This window comes from Argiope bruennichi, chromosome 4 (assembly GCF_947563725.1).
Source record: "Argiope bruennichi chromosome 4, qqArgBrue1.1, whole genome shotgun sequence".
NCBI lineage: Eukaryota > Metazoa > Arthropoda > Arachnida > Araneae > Araneidae > Argiope > Argiope bruennichi.
The window spans coordinates 21580919-21596736 of record NC_079154.1 but is presented as its reverse complement, the minus strand read 5'-3'; the positions used below and the strand labels follow the sequence as shown (position 1 = coordinate 21596736).

The window sequence follows — 15818 nt, the reverse complement described above, 5'->3', positions numbered from 1 at the left end:
AATAAGAAAATAAATAAATAAAATAAGAAAATAAATAAATAATGTTGACGTTTCACGAAATTTGTGCTTAAAAATGATTATCATGTTATTTCTTGGAAAAATAAATCTTCATTGAAATATCATTATAAGTCTAGAATTATCTTTTAATCACACATTTTTTAGATGATGTAAATTCGTTTGAAACTTTTTTTATCATGTTTGTATTCTCTTCTAAATGCTACTCAAACCAAACAAACTACTAAAGGCTACTCAAATTATTATGAATTCGACATATTTAAGCAGCAAAATTTATTTTGAGAAACAGGAATATACAATAAATTATTAAAAATTTGCTATCATATCTTATGGATAGCATAAAGATCTAATAGTTCAATTGGTCAATTCAATCAATTTATTATAATTCTTGCAATCATATTCAGATTCTGGTACTTACACTGAGATTCTCATTTTATGAAATACAACGCCTATAAAATGAAGGCGACAAATTTAACAGATACTGATTTCCCACCAGGATTTAACATACGCTAGATGGATTTTTAAGCAAAAAATTTGCCTTAAATAGTTTTGAATTTTTTAAATAAAAAATGATAAGATCATAAATTAACTCATTTTCGAAATATTCAGATATTTATCTTTTAAAAAACTTAACATCAAATACTACTGAATTAAATAATACTTCACTTATTAAAGCTTAATAAAAAGTTAATAAAAAAGGTTGATTAAAAAAACCATATCAAATCTGATTTTGTCAGCCACCATTACATGTGAGGCTTCTATTTCATATTACTATGTAGCACTGAAAACGATTTTTTTTCTTCCCTTCCTTGTTTTCTCTCTAACAAGTAGGACAGTGGTGAGAGGGTCTGCCGAGCGTGGGGGAAGGGGAAGCGCCCTCTGCGTAAGACCACGTGACACTCCCCACACGTCATAACCTCTGTCTAGTACAAGATCCGGCGGGATTGTCTCCAGCTCTGGTTTATTAGGGGGGTTTTCAAACGTCCGCTGCATGAGTAGCTTTTCCTGTTCTTTCGTTGCAACGAAAGGATATTATTACAACACTCCCTTTGTGCTGTGAGTATTTTTTATAGCTATTTGAAACAAGATTAATGCAAAAAAAATCTGTTATTTTGACATTTAATTTTTTAAATAAGTGCAAATTGATTTAAAAAATTGAAAACTAAAGAGGATTTTTTATAGCAATTTTGGTCAATTATAAATAGTACAGTGCAAGATATATTTTGAAATTTCTTACTGGAAATTCGTCTGTTTATAAAATGCATTATGTTTCACCAAATGTCATTACGTACATATTTTTTTCTTAAATCTATTTGAATACAGAATTTTATGCATGTGTCAAATATACAGATATTAAGATATATCACATGTGTTTTCAGAAGTTAACGTAGCTATTTGTATGAAACAGTACAATCTTTTTTTAAATAATCACAGATGCTTTTTCATACTCGAAATAAATACTTGTTGTCTCAAAGACACCATGATGAGTTGCTGCAAGGAAAAAGATTAAAGATTTCGCTGATGAAAAAGTCGATTCGTAGATTTGTAATCATAAAAGTAGCTATTATATTTCCTCTTGGCTGCTAGTATTTATATTATATTCTTAAATGAAAATTGGTAATGAATTCTCTTTTAAATCGAAAGGTAATATATTTTATTTTGAAATAACATCCAAAAAATTTTAAAAACAGTTTTTAAGTGCAACAAGCTTAATTCAGTGAAAATATTTTTTTTTTTGGTAAGAGAGGATGAAAATACACCACTTATATTTAGTAAAATCTTTAATCGATTCAATAACATCTTGTGAATAAATTTATCCAAATAACATATTATTAAAAAAAATATTTTTAAACATTTAAAATCGGTAATCAATGTTTCTTTTTCATGCATCAAATATTATTTATTTTTTAATGCTTCAATAAAATGCATGAAGTCAGTTTTTATCTGCAAAAATAATTGATGCATCTATTTTGTTAAATTTTGATCACAGTTTCAAAATTTCCATTAATATCGCGTTTTTAATCTTAAAATAACAAGAGCGACTTCGAATGTCAATGCAATAATTATTGTCTTTTTTTTTTTTGCTATCTAACACTTCAGGTAAGATTTAAAGCAAACAAAATAATTTCTAATTTATATTTTTGACCCTTTTCTAAGTAAATTAATGTAGTTTTACCTTTATAATTTTTCTGTTATCTTGAGAAGTTATTTCTCTGACCTTTAGTTACAATATAAAAAATTCTGAACTATGTAATTCTACACTGAATTCATGTCAATTTCCTAAAAATAAATTCATATTATTCAATACTATTTAGAGTTTTGTATTTTTTCAAATGATCTAACAATGGGTTATTTTTCATATCATAATAAAAATAATCATATTAAAAATATATATAACCTCTGAAAAAGAACAAAAATTCAATATAGAAATTTGTTCAGTTTAAAACTAGTTAGAGCTCTTCTGAATTAGTACAACAGGAACTTTAATAATGATTTTTAAACTGATGTAATATGAGACATGGTATTTCTTATATATGAAATCGTATAATTAATTTATTTATAAACTTTAGAAGATTATTTTTTGTACAAATAAGAAGCCTAGCTGCTTTTAAGAACATTGTCCGCTATTCAAATCTAAATTAATTTTTTGCATATTTTCAAATAAAAGAAAATTTTTAGTTAAATATAAAATTTTGTGCTTAACTGATAGTATTAAATCATAAAGGCTTTATGTCGTCGTTTCTTTTAATTCATAAGAAATCTCTTTGCAAAAGAAAAAAAAGATTGTTTCTTTGTTTTGAAGCAACACAGAAAAGTCAATAGCATGCAGTGTCAGTATATCAACAAAATAATTCTACAATATTGAGATTTCCATTCTAATAATCTTAATTCTTTTTGTAGTAATGCGATTAAAATTTACTATACAAAAATAGTATTTAGGCTTTCATTTAATAAATTAAAAAAAATTAATATCGTTTCTTTGAATTCATATCAATTTTCTTTTGCAAATGAAACATGTTTCTTTTCTTTGATATACACAACAAAGTCAATGGCATGCGGTCACTGTCAGCTTATTAATGAAATAACTCTAAAATATTGCCACTTAGATTCTAATATTCTTAATTCTTTTTATAGTGATGTGATTGAAATTTGCTATACAAAAAGAGTATTTATGCCTTCATTTCATAAATAAAAAAATTAATTTCGTTTCTCTGAATTCATATCATTTTTTTTTTTTTTTTACAAATGAAACACGTTACTACGCTTACTACGCTTTGATATGCACAGTAAAGCCAAAGGCTTGCAGTCACTGTCAGTGTTTTAATGAAATAACTCTAAAATATTGCCACTTCGATTCTAATATTCTTAATTTTTTTATAGCAATGTAATTGAAATTTGCTATACAAAAATAGTATTTATGCTTTCTTTTAATAAATAAAAAATAATTTCGTTTCTTTGAATTCATATCAATTTTCTTTTGCAAATGAAACATGTTTCTTTTCTTTGATATACACAACAAAGTCAATGGCATGCGGTCACTGTCAGCTTATTAATGAAATAACTCTAAAATATTGCCACTTCGATTCTAATATTCTTAATTCTTTTTATAGTGATGTGATCGGAATTTATGATGCGAAAGTAGCTACATATGCTTTCATTTCATAAATAAAAAAAAATCTAACCACGATTTTAATTTATTAAAATTTATTGTTGTAATACTTTTTAAAATTCGAAGCAACTCCGTTTATTTTGTTTTTAAGCGCGGTCATCGAAAGTGATTATTTTTATTGATTGGAACTAGAATTTCACGTTTCTAAAGGTTAAATAAGTCATATTCATTGATTAATATGCCGTGTGCGTTCGGTTTGCTTGCTGTTTGCCTAAATGGAAGCATCTATCATTTTTAATTTAATTTATTTTGTGAAAAGTTAATTCTTTATTTCCAAGAGACCGAACTTGTTAAGTTCATTAGTTAAAAGCCAATGCATTGCATATCGTGATAGATTAGTTAAGAAAGCTAACACGATGCTAACCCTGACTGAAGCCATGCTTTTTCTTTATGGGCAGAAATATGGTGTTTGCTAATAAATATTAAACATTATCTTAACATCTCATTTCATCAATTTAAAATTTTTCATCAAGTCGTAGAAAAACGAATTAAAAGCTAATCCTCATCATCAGGAAAACTATGAATAAATTAAGTTTAATCTTATTTTAAGCGTTTTTAATTTAGTTAACTCAATTTAAACAGATTTTTTTTTGCGCAATTAAAGTTCTTTCATCTTTTAATAACTTATTTGACCAAATAACAAAATTAGAAATGTGCATAAAAATATTATACCAATTAAAAAAATAAATAAATAAATACATTTTTTATTTATTTTGAAGAATTTGAAATCACACACAAAAGAAACTAAATACATTGGGTTTATACTATATATTAAATCTCATAATTAAATATATCGTGGTACGGGGTGTTTTAGACATCATGGTAAATTCATAAATTGTAGCTGCAGGGTCGACTCTTGAGTATTCGGTAAACTGCGCGAAATTATTATGACTCTCCTCCCCCTCTCCTACATGTATCGTATATTGGTACATATGCTTACCCTCAATAAGTCAAAGTACACAAGTATATTTTTCGATGTAAAGTAAATTTAAAGTGCACTAGAATTTATTAATTAGCTGTATGGAAGTAAAAATGGTATATACAACACCGCTGTTTGATGTTAATTATACGTTTTTTTTAGAGGATGAAGCATATAAGTTCAAAATAAGAAACAAGACATCAATAAATTTCATTTTCTTTTTATTTCTATTCATTTGCTCTCTTTCTTATTGTGTTCTATATAATACACGAGAATTTCCAAATTTATATGATTGAAATTTGGATCCCAACACACTCAACGCTTTGTGCCGAGACAAGCCATACACACCTTTGGATCCAACCCTGTATTGCTTGAGAATTGGTTGACTTTTATAATTTAGAGAGAATTTCTTGCCTAAATTATTTTATATTTAGGAAAAACGATTATGATTATTTCATTAATTTTAATCATTTTAATCATACATCTCTGGTAAATCAAAAATTTGTTAGTTAAACTAAAAACAATATTTAACATTATAAAGCATTCGCACTTGGAATTAAAAATAACGTCATAAAATAATAAAAATACTATTCTTTGAGAAACAAGAAAACTAAATAAAATATTATACTTTGAATTGCCATTTTCAATTAAGAGACATGGCAATAAACATAAGGTGTCAAAAATGCATTACCAACTATCTGAGATAAATTTTCAAAATTTTAACGTTATTTTCTAATGAAGTGGTAAGAAAATAGCAAATCGGGCAGCTGAAGTAATATTTGAACAGCGAGAATAATTTACAAGAATTATTCTCCTCAAAGAATAATTTTTTTTAAATTTTAAATATAATTCAATTTTTTCTGATTTTATCTGATGAATTAGGTCAAAAACATTTATCTGAATTTTAATCTGCAAAATAATGTGTTTTAGAAGGATTTTTCATAAAAATATATACATAGAAGCCGCTGTTTTTTTTTAAGGTAAGTAGTTATGCATTTCATTAGTAACCGGTTACGAAAAGTCGAATTACAAAGTATGTCAGAACTTAATTTTTTTACATAATTTGAATTTATTGATTTTAATATAATGGTATTTATTACGAATATGGTTTTTTATGAACTTCGAGCAGATAACTAATAAATTTTTAATTAGAATGTGTATTTTGGTTTATTTATTACCATATCATGCAATGGTTGGGTTATAAAATTATAATTAGATTTCTTTTTCAATTTATCAAATATTATACACTTTTTTTCTGAAAATAAAAAAAATTTACGATTTCTGCGAAATTGTTCCTTAGAGATTTGAATAAGAAAAATTATTTCTGTTCTGTTTTGCAATGCTTAAAAGTCTTCAAAGTAATAATGATGCCTATGTTTTTAAGTAATGGACTTTCTAAATTTTATATGAACTGTTTGTGTTTTGCTGTATGAAGCAAATGTATTATATTTAGAGAAACTTATTTGCAGTAGTTTACAGGGAATACATTAAATTAAAACCTGAAAGTGTTTGAATGAAATAAGGTCCAATTTTTAGATTAAAAAACTATAAAATTGAGCATTGAGATTTGAGTTGGTGCTTCTCATATTCTCTCAAGAACTAGAATTAACTAGGACAGGATAAGTGAATCTCATTTCTCACTATGTCGCTTTTTAAGGGGACAGTGAATTTTAATAGGGAGTTATGCGAATTATTCACGTAGGATTATGAAATTTTTTATGTATATGTATTAAAATATAAATATGCCAAATTACTTAAAAAACATTTTAAAATGAATTATATTATTTTTTAAAATTAAAAGATATACAATTTTTAAAAATTTCAACATATTTCTGGCGAATTAGTTTCCAATTTTTTTTTCTATTACTTTTTCCTTACTACCAAATATAGATTTATTTGGAACAAAACTGTGTGTAATTTTGAAATTTCAATTAAATGCCAATTTTTTAGAAATATTTTTATGCACGCGTACTGAATTTTCATAGGAATTCTATGGTTTATTTAAACTAAAATTGACCTTTAACTATCTAAAAGAACTCAAAATATAAAATGCATACCTCATTTTCTTTTAATGTTTAACATATATCTTTATTATCAATTCCATTCGATTTCTTCAAGAATTTACACCTGGAACATTTCAAAGGTATTTAAATCTAATTTTAATACCATTTTGAGAAAAGTCTTTAGAATGTATTTTTTTCCCACCAGGCCTTTCAATTATTTATTTTATGGAACAATATATTTTATAATTCTATTTTAGATGAATAAAAATATATATTTTGATAAAGAAACGATAAAAATAAAATTTCATGTTTTTGTCCAATTTCGCTTATTTCGAAGTCCATTGTCCTCTTAATACCATATGCTTCTTTTTCTTAAATATAAAAAAAAAGTGTCTAACTAGATAAAAATCAGAAAATTATTTTGGTTAAAATAATTCCTCTTTAGAATCCCTTTAATAGTATACAGTGAAAAGGTTCAAAGGGCATTTACTATCTCAAAGTATTCTAACTTAATTACCTAAGAGATAGTAAATATGCTCTGCTCACAGATTATCCTTAATCCGCCCATTTACCTTAATACTCAAATTGGTGTGCTCCTCATATAAGATAAGAACATTACGTCTGTAGCATCCTATTAATAACGTCCAATTATTTGTAATTAAATTTGCGAGAATTCCGTAATTCTCTTCCGTATATTCGTAGCATCCGCCGGAGGTTTAATTAGTTTAATTTGTGAAAGAATGTTCTTAAAATCATTTTAGGGGCTTTCTAATAATAGTAAAGAAAGATGCGTGTGAATTAGTAGTTAGAAGCTGTTGAAAAAAGACCGTCTATTTAGAGCTCTTTTAATTAATTTTTGTTTAAGTGAAGTTTCGAATACTTTTCAATCAATATATTTATAATTACTTTGGTGTGAAAAATGTTTCATAATGTTACTTGAAAATTCAAGAAACTGCCTTTTCATTGATTTCTGAAGCAATTTTTTTTTTCTAATTTTAATGACGAAATGAATTTTTTAAATAATTTCTAGTAATCACTTATTTTAATTTAATAAAATAAATAATTACTTGGTTATAGTTAATTAAAGATTTTTACGTTTGCTTGAGGTAAAAACTGAAATTATTTTTATTCTCTGAAAACAGATTAAGATGATACCTTGTTTTAATCATTGCATTTTTTAAACTTTTATAATAGATTGGAACTGTCAGTTAGCCCATTATAATTAACATTTATTTTATTGTATACTAGCCGCCTTTGGCGACCAGCCGGTTCGCCAATCTTAACGTGCGTTAAAATTTTAATAATTAAATATTTTATGCAATTCCTACTTTAATAGCTTCTTCATATTTTAAAACTTCAAATTTTGATAGTCATATAATTCACTCATAATATTATAAACGCCTTCAGTCATAGCGTAATATGTATCTCTCTAATTTTCTTTTAGCTCCCGTAGAATTTATACTTTAAATTAAAGTGGAAAGGATTAATCTACAATTAATATAATAATATTTTTTACCGAAGCAAAGCATTTTTTTGTAATATGATTACTGAAAACAGTCACTGAGCGTTTAAACTTTATGGGCATTAAAGAATATCTTTTTTAATTTATGTAATATTTCAAGAATTTGTCAACAAAATTTTCTCAGATTCATCATGACCAGATCGATTCATTAACAATGTTTCATTTTAAATGCATCAAACACTAAGAAAATAAAACGAATCGTTTAAAATAATCGGTTGAAAACAGGTTAAAAAAAACTAAAAAAAACAGGTTAAAAAAACGATGGACTTAAAACTATAAGCATATACAAAAATATATAACTAACATAAATACACTTTAATTACAAAAGCATGCAACTAATTAAAAAATAATTTAAATCATCCGTTGATAATGGCTGTCATGTCAACAATCAGAACACAATGCGCATGCGTGAATTTTCAACGCCAGTTACGGTGACGCAAATGCGTGAGTTTTTCTACGCCAGTTGGGGTAACGCTATGCAGATTAGAAATTTTTAATTTCCTTTATTCTGTTTTATTTTAATTCAGAAGTACTTCAGAATGAATCTGAAAGATTGATTCATTAACAATGTTTAATTTTAAATGCATAAAACATTAAGAAAATAAACAGAATCGTTTGAAATAATCAGCCGAAAAATCTTAAGCCTAGCCTCATTACTGTTGGGAAAGCCTTACTCATTTGGCGGTGGGGAAAGAAATGATTTTTTTTGGCCTGAAAGTTAGTTTTTAATTAATAATTAAAATTCTAATTAAAAATTCAAAAAAAGGGACCCCAGGTGCACATTCCCGACCTCCAAGGTATACACGTACCAAATTTGGTAGCTGTAGGTCAAATGGTCTTTTCTGTAGAGCGCCAACACACACACACACATTGAGCTTTATATATAAGTATAGATAGATTTATAATATACTTAAGCACTCTTTCGCATTCATTTTTTATAATCACTTTAATTAATTTTATGATGTATTAAGATAAAATTTTAGAAGTTATAAAATTGAAATGAAGCGTAGACAATAGGCAGATAAAACTGGCTACGATGGGTTTAATTTGGTTTAACTATCTAGTCAAGTGTTTTCATATTTATATATTCATATTAATCTCTGATATCAAAACCAAGATTTTATAATACAGAATACGATTACATAGCATTTACAAACCATTCTTACATTCATAGCTATACAATCATCGATATCTTCGCATGTTAGTAAATAAGAAGAAATAGAAATTCCTCTATTTTCAATTTTAGAAATATTATTGAAATATTTGGAAATAAAAGAAATCTATTTGAACATCACTGCATATGCTGCATTTTCTCATATATTTTTAGGCGCTGAACTACGTCTTTTTTAGCATACGCTGACTATACGCAATTAATGTCTTAGAACATGTCACATACGCAAAAGTCACGTAGCTTAAGAAATTTATTGTTTTGCAGTGTTTTCGTACGTATCGTTTATCATACGTTTTCCAATGCAATAAAAACAATACGTCAAAAATAAGTTTAAATAAAAATATTATTAAGTAAAAATTTTATGTGAGTAACCGTAAAAAGTTTCTCACATGAACGAAAATTCAAAGTCAGGCGAAATGAGATAGCTTTTCGCAATTCCGTTGCTTTGTTGTTGAATTCAAGAACATACATTAGAACACAATCTTTCAGAATTTTGTTGAGTTTTTTTTTTTTTTTTTGTAAGTATAATCTTAATTTTTTATTCTATCTTTGGGAATAAATTTAGTCAACTAAAGTAAAATAGAAAGATTTTTACACATTCGCATCCAACAAAATAAATTACGATTACTTGGAAGTGTATTCCCATTCAAATGTTTGTTTTTCCCTCTTACAATAAAATAGAGATTTAAAGATTTATTAATTAATTAGATTAATACTCTAAAAATCGTCATTTTGGCGACTGTGAAGGCTATTAAACTGAAAACATTTAACATGATTCGTTCAACAATGTTAATACGAAACAATATGACATGTTCAAAGTTTTTTAATAGAATGAACCAAAATTAATTTTTTAAACATACATCTAGATGAATGAAATGTAGTTTATAAAAATCACTCATGATTTAAACCTTTATCCAAACTAAAGCGCGTATCTAAAAACCGACCATGCTATATAAAATAATAAAAATACTGCTAATATAAAAGCCTTTGCAGTATTATTTTCAAATCCATTATATAATTGTAATGTAGATGGATTCTTCTTCTTGTACAACATGCACGAAAATCCATTCATGAGAGAAACTTTTTCATTATCCAGTTCATTTATCATCAAATCCATTATACAATTGTAATGTAGATGGATTCTTCTTCTTGTACAACATGCACGAAAATCCATTCATGAGAGAAACTTTTTCATTATCCAGTTCATTTATCATCAAATCCATTATATAATTGTAATGTAGATGGATTCTCCTTCTTGTAAAACATGCACAAAAATCCATTCATGAGAGAAACTTTTTCATTATCCTGTTCATTTATCATCAAATCCATTATAGAATTGTAATGTAGATGGATTCTTCTTCTTGTAAAACATGCACAAAAATCCATTCATGAGAGAAACTTTTTCATTATCCTGTTCATTTATCATCAAATCCATTATAGAATTGTAATGTAGATGGATTCTTCTTCTTGTAAAACATGCACAAAAATCCATTCATGAGAGAAACTTTTTCATTATCCAGTTCATTTATCATCAAATCCATTATATAATTGTAATGTAGATGGATTCTTCTTCTTGTAAAACATGCACAAAAATCCATTCATGAGAGAAACTTTTTCATTATCCTGTTCATTTATCATCAAATCCATTATATAATTGTAATGTAGATGGATTCTTCTTCTTGTAAAACATGCACAAAAATCCATTCATGAGAGAAACTTTTTCATTATCCAGTTCATTTATCATCAAATCCATTATATAATTGTAATGTAGATGGATTCTTCTTGTAAAACATGCACAAAAATCCATTCATGAGAGAAACTTTTTCATTATCCTGTTCATTTATCATCAAATCCATTATATAATTGTAATGTAGATGGATTCTTCTTCTTGTAAAACATGCACAAAAATCCATTCATGAGAGAAACTTTTTCATTATCCAGTTCATTTATCATCAAATCCATTATATAATTGTAATGTAGATGGATTCTTCTTCTTGTAAAACATGCACAAAAATCCATTCATGAGAGAAACTTTTTCATTATCCTGTTCATTTATCATCAAATCCATTATATAATTGTAATGTAGATGGATTCTTCTTCTTGTAAAACATGCACAAAAATCCATTCATGAGAGAAACTTTTTCATTATCCAGTTCATTTATCATCAAGTCATGAAGAGCAATTTCAAGTCATGATTGATATTTATAAGTCAATTTTTCGATAATGAATCAGTATTATGAAGACGATATTAGCTCATTTTTCTATAACTGTCATAACAAGAAATTCAAGCGGGCGTCCTGGCCTAGGTGTAGAACGTCTTCCCTGTGATCTGGGCTTTCAGGGTTCGAGTCCTGGTTCGGACATGATTGTTCTTCATCCTATGTTCTTTCTGTGAGGTGTGTGAAAGAGCCCTCCCACTCCAGTAAAAAGGGATTGTGCAAGCGAGTGTGTGAGTGTCATCTTCATATGAGCTAGAAGTCAGACTTTTGCCCTCTTGTACTCAGGGGTCCTTTCCCTCAGAAGTTATTGCAGCCCCTTTCCGTGGTAACACCAACACGATATCATTATCAACAGAATTCAGAGATCTATCTATCTAATTATGTACATAAAGATAATGTTTGTATGTATGATTTATATAATTTCTATCATCTTTGTCCAATTTTGATGAAATTTGGCACACATGCTCCATAAGACAAGAGACTGCCAAATTTTTTCAAAAAAAGTTAATTAAATCATAAGTTAAATGAAACTTAATCATGTTTTGGTAATTGTCGTCTGCATTTTCCGAAAATATTGGTTTTCGAAAGGTATCTTAAAAATCAAAAAAATTATTTTTTTAATAACACCAGTTTCATTTTCATACAATATTTTTTCTTTCATTTAAAGTATCCGAACACGTTCGGAGCACTTTTATAGAAAAACATGGTGTAGATATACTTTTACCATATTTATGGGTTTAAGACTATTCAAAATGAGTGATAGGATGTCAATATTTGAAATAAACATTAAAACTTTTTGAAAATTGGCATTTAATAGCATAAATTGAAGCAAATTCTTTAAAAACTTCAAATTGGCTACACCAAAAACTATTACTCTCAACCGAACAAAACTTATACCAAAATAAACTACATAGTTCTTTCTAGGGAGTGATCTAAATCGTATGGTTATAATAATAAATAAAAATTTTAGAACCAGCCGGAGAATTTATCATGAAATTTTTAGGAAATTTGTGACATTATTGTTCAAACAATGAGTTCTAAATTAAAAAATATTCCCTCAATCTAAATTCTTTTAGTTGATTCCCTGGCAAATAGTATAAGGACAAAGTACACCAAATTTCATAGTAATATAATGATTATATTTTCAGTTCTTTGATTTGAAGTGAGCAAAAAATAAGAAAAATCAATTTTGTGAAAAATGCATTTAAAGTATACACTAACATGTTTCAATAAGGAATTATGTGTGCACATGCTTCAAATTCACCACATTTATAGATTATACCTTCTTACTCCTCAGCATTTAATAATTTCTCTTTTTTAATCATTTTTTTCTGGCAATTTTTGTGTTTGGCAGTGAAAGCCGACTAGATTCGTATATTCTGTTCAGAAAATGCTCGTATTAGAGCTCAGAAAATGCTCTAACTGCATTTGCACTGTTATACACTCCAATAACCTTAAGAACATTCAGTTATCCTATAAAACCTTCGTTAAAATGTTTATAGACAAAAATGCCCCTCATCTGAGAGTTCGGAGCTCAACAAAGACATCTTTAGGTACCAATTTCCACATAACACCGTTAAAACTCTCATTGGCAATTTTCATTTTGCAAAAAATGTTCCGTATTTAAAACTAAATTTGTGTTTATACAAATTTTTAACATGTTTTTGGCCCTGTACTTCCGGTTTCCGATCATTACGAAAATATTAATATTTTTACTTCTACTTAGAGTAGAAATAAAAGTAAACCTGTTTTGGATAGCTCAAAGACTGGTCTAACCAATAAAAGAATTTTTAAAAAAAGTGTTATTTTCGGTGAAAATGGACCTTTCCAACTTGATGGTCAACGTTTCAAGACACCTTAATAATTTTTTGAAAATGTCATTTGATACACAATGTCTATGTTTTTATTTTAATAATGACCTTGAAAATAATTTTTAATTTCTTCTATAAAATATTCACTCATATGCTTTCACAAATGTTAAAATTCACATTAAATTTTTTTCATATTAATGAAGTTGATTTTCATTTCCATTTTTATTTCGGCGCTCATAGACCTTTTAGTTTATAAAAGGCTCAATTTATTAAATATATATTTTGCAGCCTAATATAACATAGACAGTCTAATAATAATTATAATTCAGTCAAATTAGAAAGGGAACTTTTTAACAAACGAATTTCATTTTAATACTTTAACAATCAGTACTCAATCGTTACTCAAGGGAGTAACTTGATCGCCAAAGGAGATTAGTATAAAATAAATTTTTAAAAATACTTAAAAATCTACATGAGTTATCTTTATTTTTTGAAGTAAATCTATTTTTATCTCATATTTTTCATTGTTTGACAACACATCATCTCCTAGAGTCTCCAAAAAGTCTACAAATCAGTTGCATACTGCTAAAAAAAGCTATATTTTTTGTGGCTGTTGTTTAGGAATAAAATTTTTCCCAGAATCAAGGATTTAGGAGGCTTTTCATCGTCATCAAGACTTATAAAATGGGCAAATGGCCATGTTGTTCATAACTAGTGCAGGTGTTTGTTTCTTGACTGTTGTATTAAATAAAACATCCATATAAGAGAGGTATCAGATATAAATTTAGAATGAATACATGATTTATTTTAACAATGTATCCTGAATAGAGATATAATAGGATTTTTACCACATACTCATACTTTTATTGCGCTGAGATATAATACAAATTTTTATATCTTATATTTTAAAATCATATTTAAATTTATAAAAATTAACGTGTATATATATTATATATAAAATTGTAAACATAATGTTGCAGATGCGTGGCCGAAAAGAAGAAACCTATGAAATAAAATCCAATTTATTTTACTGCTGGAAGTATATTTTGTACAGATGAGAAGTGCTGAAAAAAAAGATGCGTCTGCTTACATCGTGATACAAGAGCAAAGTGAAAGCAATTTTTCCCTGACTGATTTTATCAGAAGATTCTGATGGGCTTTCTTTGACAAGTGTAGACTTAGAAACAGAAATCTTAGGTATTTTTGAAAGGAATAGGGAGGTGTTAGGGATTTTTATTTTTTAGCTCGTGGGATGGGATCTACCGACTCAGCAATTTTTTAGAGCCCGTGTTAAAAATAATTAGATAAAAAAATGGATCAGGAAATAAGAGAAATTTTAGAATGAAGGAACATGGGGGAATTTTAAGATAAAATTTAAATAATTAATTATAATTTAAATTCAATTAGAGATATCATTATACATATATACATTTGTCCCAGTATCATTTCCTTGTCAGTTGTATGATTTTGATGAAAATATTCTTAATGTATGCAGAAAAATAATGATAAATGCACAGAAGGTATTAATCTAGATAAATCTGTCTTCTTAGCAGATAAAGGACAAATTTCTTAACAAAATGGACTGGTTGGCATAAAATTTAATTCACACATACCAACATGTTCAATGGAGGGTTCAATTTACTTTGACTGCAGTTGTCACCCATATTTGGGTAACAACAAAAGTTTTCATTTAATATAGAATTTGATGCAGGTGGATGCTCTTATGTTTAATTTATATGTTTTTGGCCATCATGTTGTCCATTGTATGAATCACCTGTGATTCATATCTACTTAATTAAATAGTTTCTTCCCAGCTACAATTAGGAGACAGCAATGATGTAGGAATATTATTAGAAAGTGGTCCGAATCAGAGGCATAAATCATGGGACTGAACGTGTTAATGAGCACTCATAGAAAAGAAGGCATGTTCAAAACGATTGAAGAAATTTTGTTGAAAGTCACTCATGAAAATTCTTCTTTGATATTAATTTAATGATAAATAAGTCGATGCTCGCACTTTTCTGAATTGAATGGAGACAGGTCATTGAAAAACATTTAACAAATGAACAAAAACAAATGAATGAATGAATGGCATAAAATGTTATTATTCAAAGTTTCTAAAAAGACAGATGCTCAAAGATGAGCCAAAAAATATAAGAACTATATGAAATTCAATATATTGTATATTAACTAAACTCCTGCTTATGTATCAAATATTTGGTCCATTATACAAAGCATGACTCTTGCTCCTAAAAAAAAAGCCAAGCAATATTTTATATAATCGTCTAGAAGAAAATCATTGCATTACTAATTTATGAATTATTTTATATCGAAATTTGAGCAATATTTCAGCAATAAAATAATCGCCACAAACGTAATTCTATTCATATAGAATTTATTCCGTTTCTTATACTTCACAAGTTCTTGGTACGGAAAATATCGGGCAAAGGAGGCTAGTTCTGTTTGGAAATACATAAAAGAAAGCACC

General features: G+C 27.2%; 1 protein-coding gene across 1 annotated transcript in view; it reads left to right on the top strand.

The window, feature by feature from the left end:
• The first annotated feature begins 1000 nt into the window (after positions 1 to 1000).
• LOC129966517 (serine-rich adhesin for platelets-like) overlaps positions 1001 to 15818 on the top strand; it is a 97021-nt gene continuing 82203 nt past the window's right edge. The window contains exon 1 of the mRNA XM_056080953.1: positions 1001 to 1071. The gene's annotated coding sequence lies outside the window, so the exon portion shown is untranslated. The remainder of the gene's footprint in view (positions 1072 to 15818) is intronic.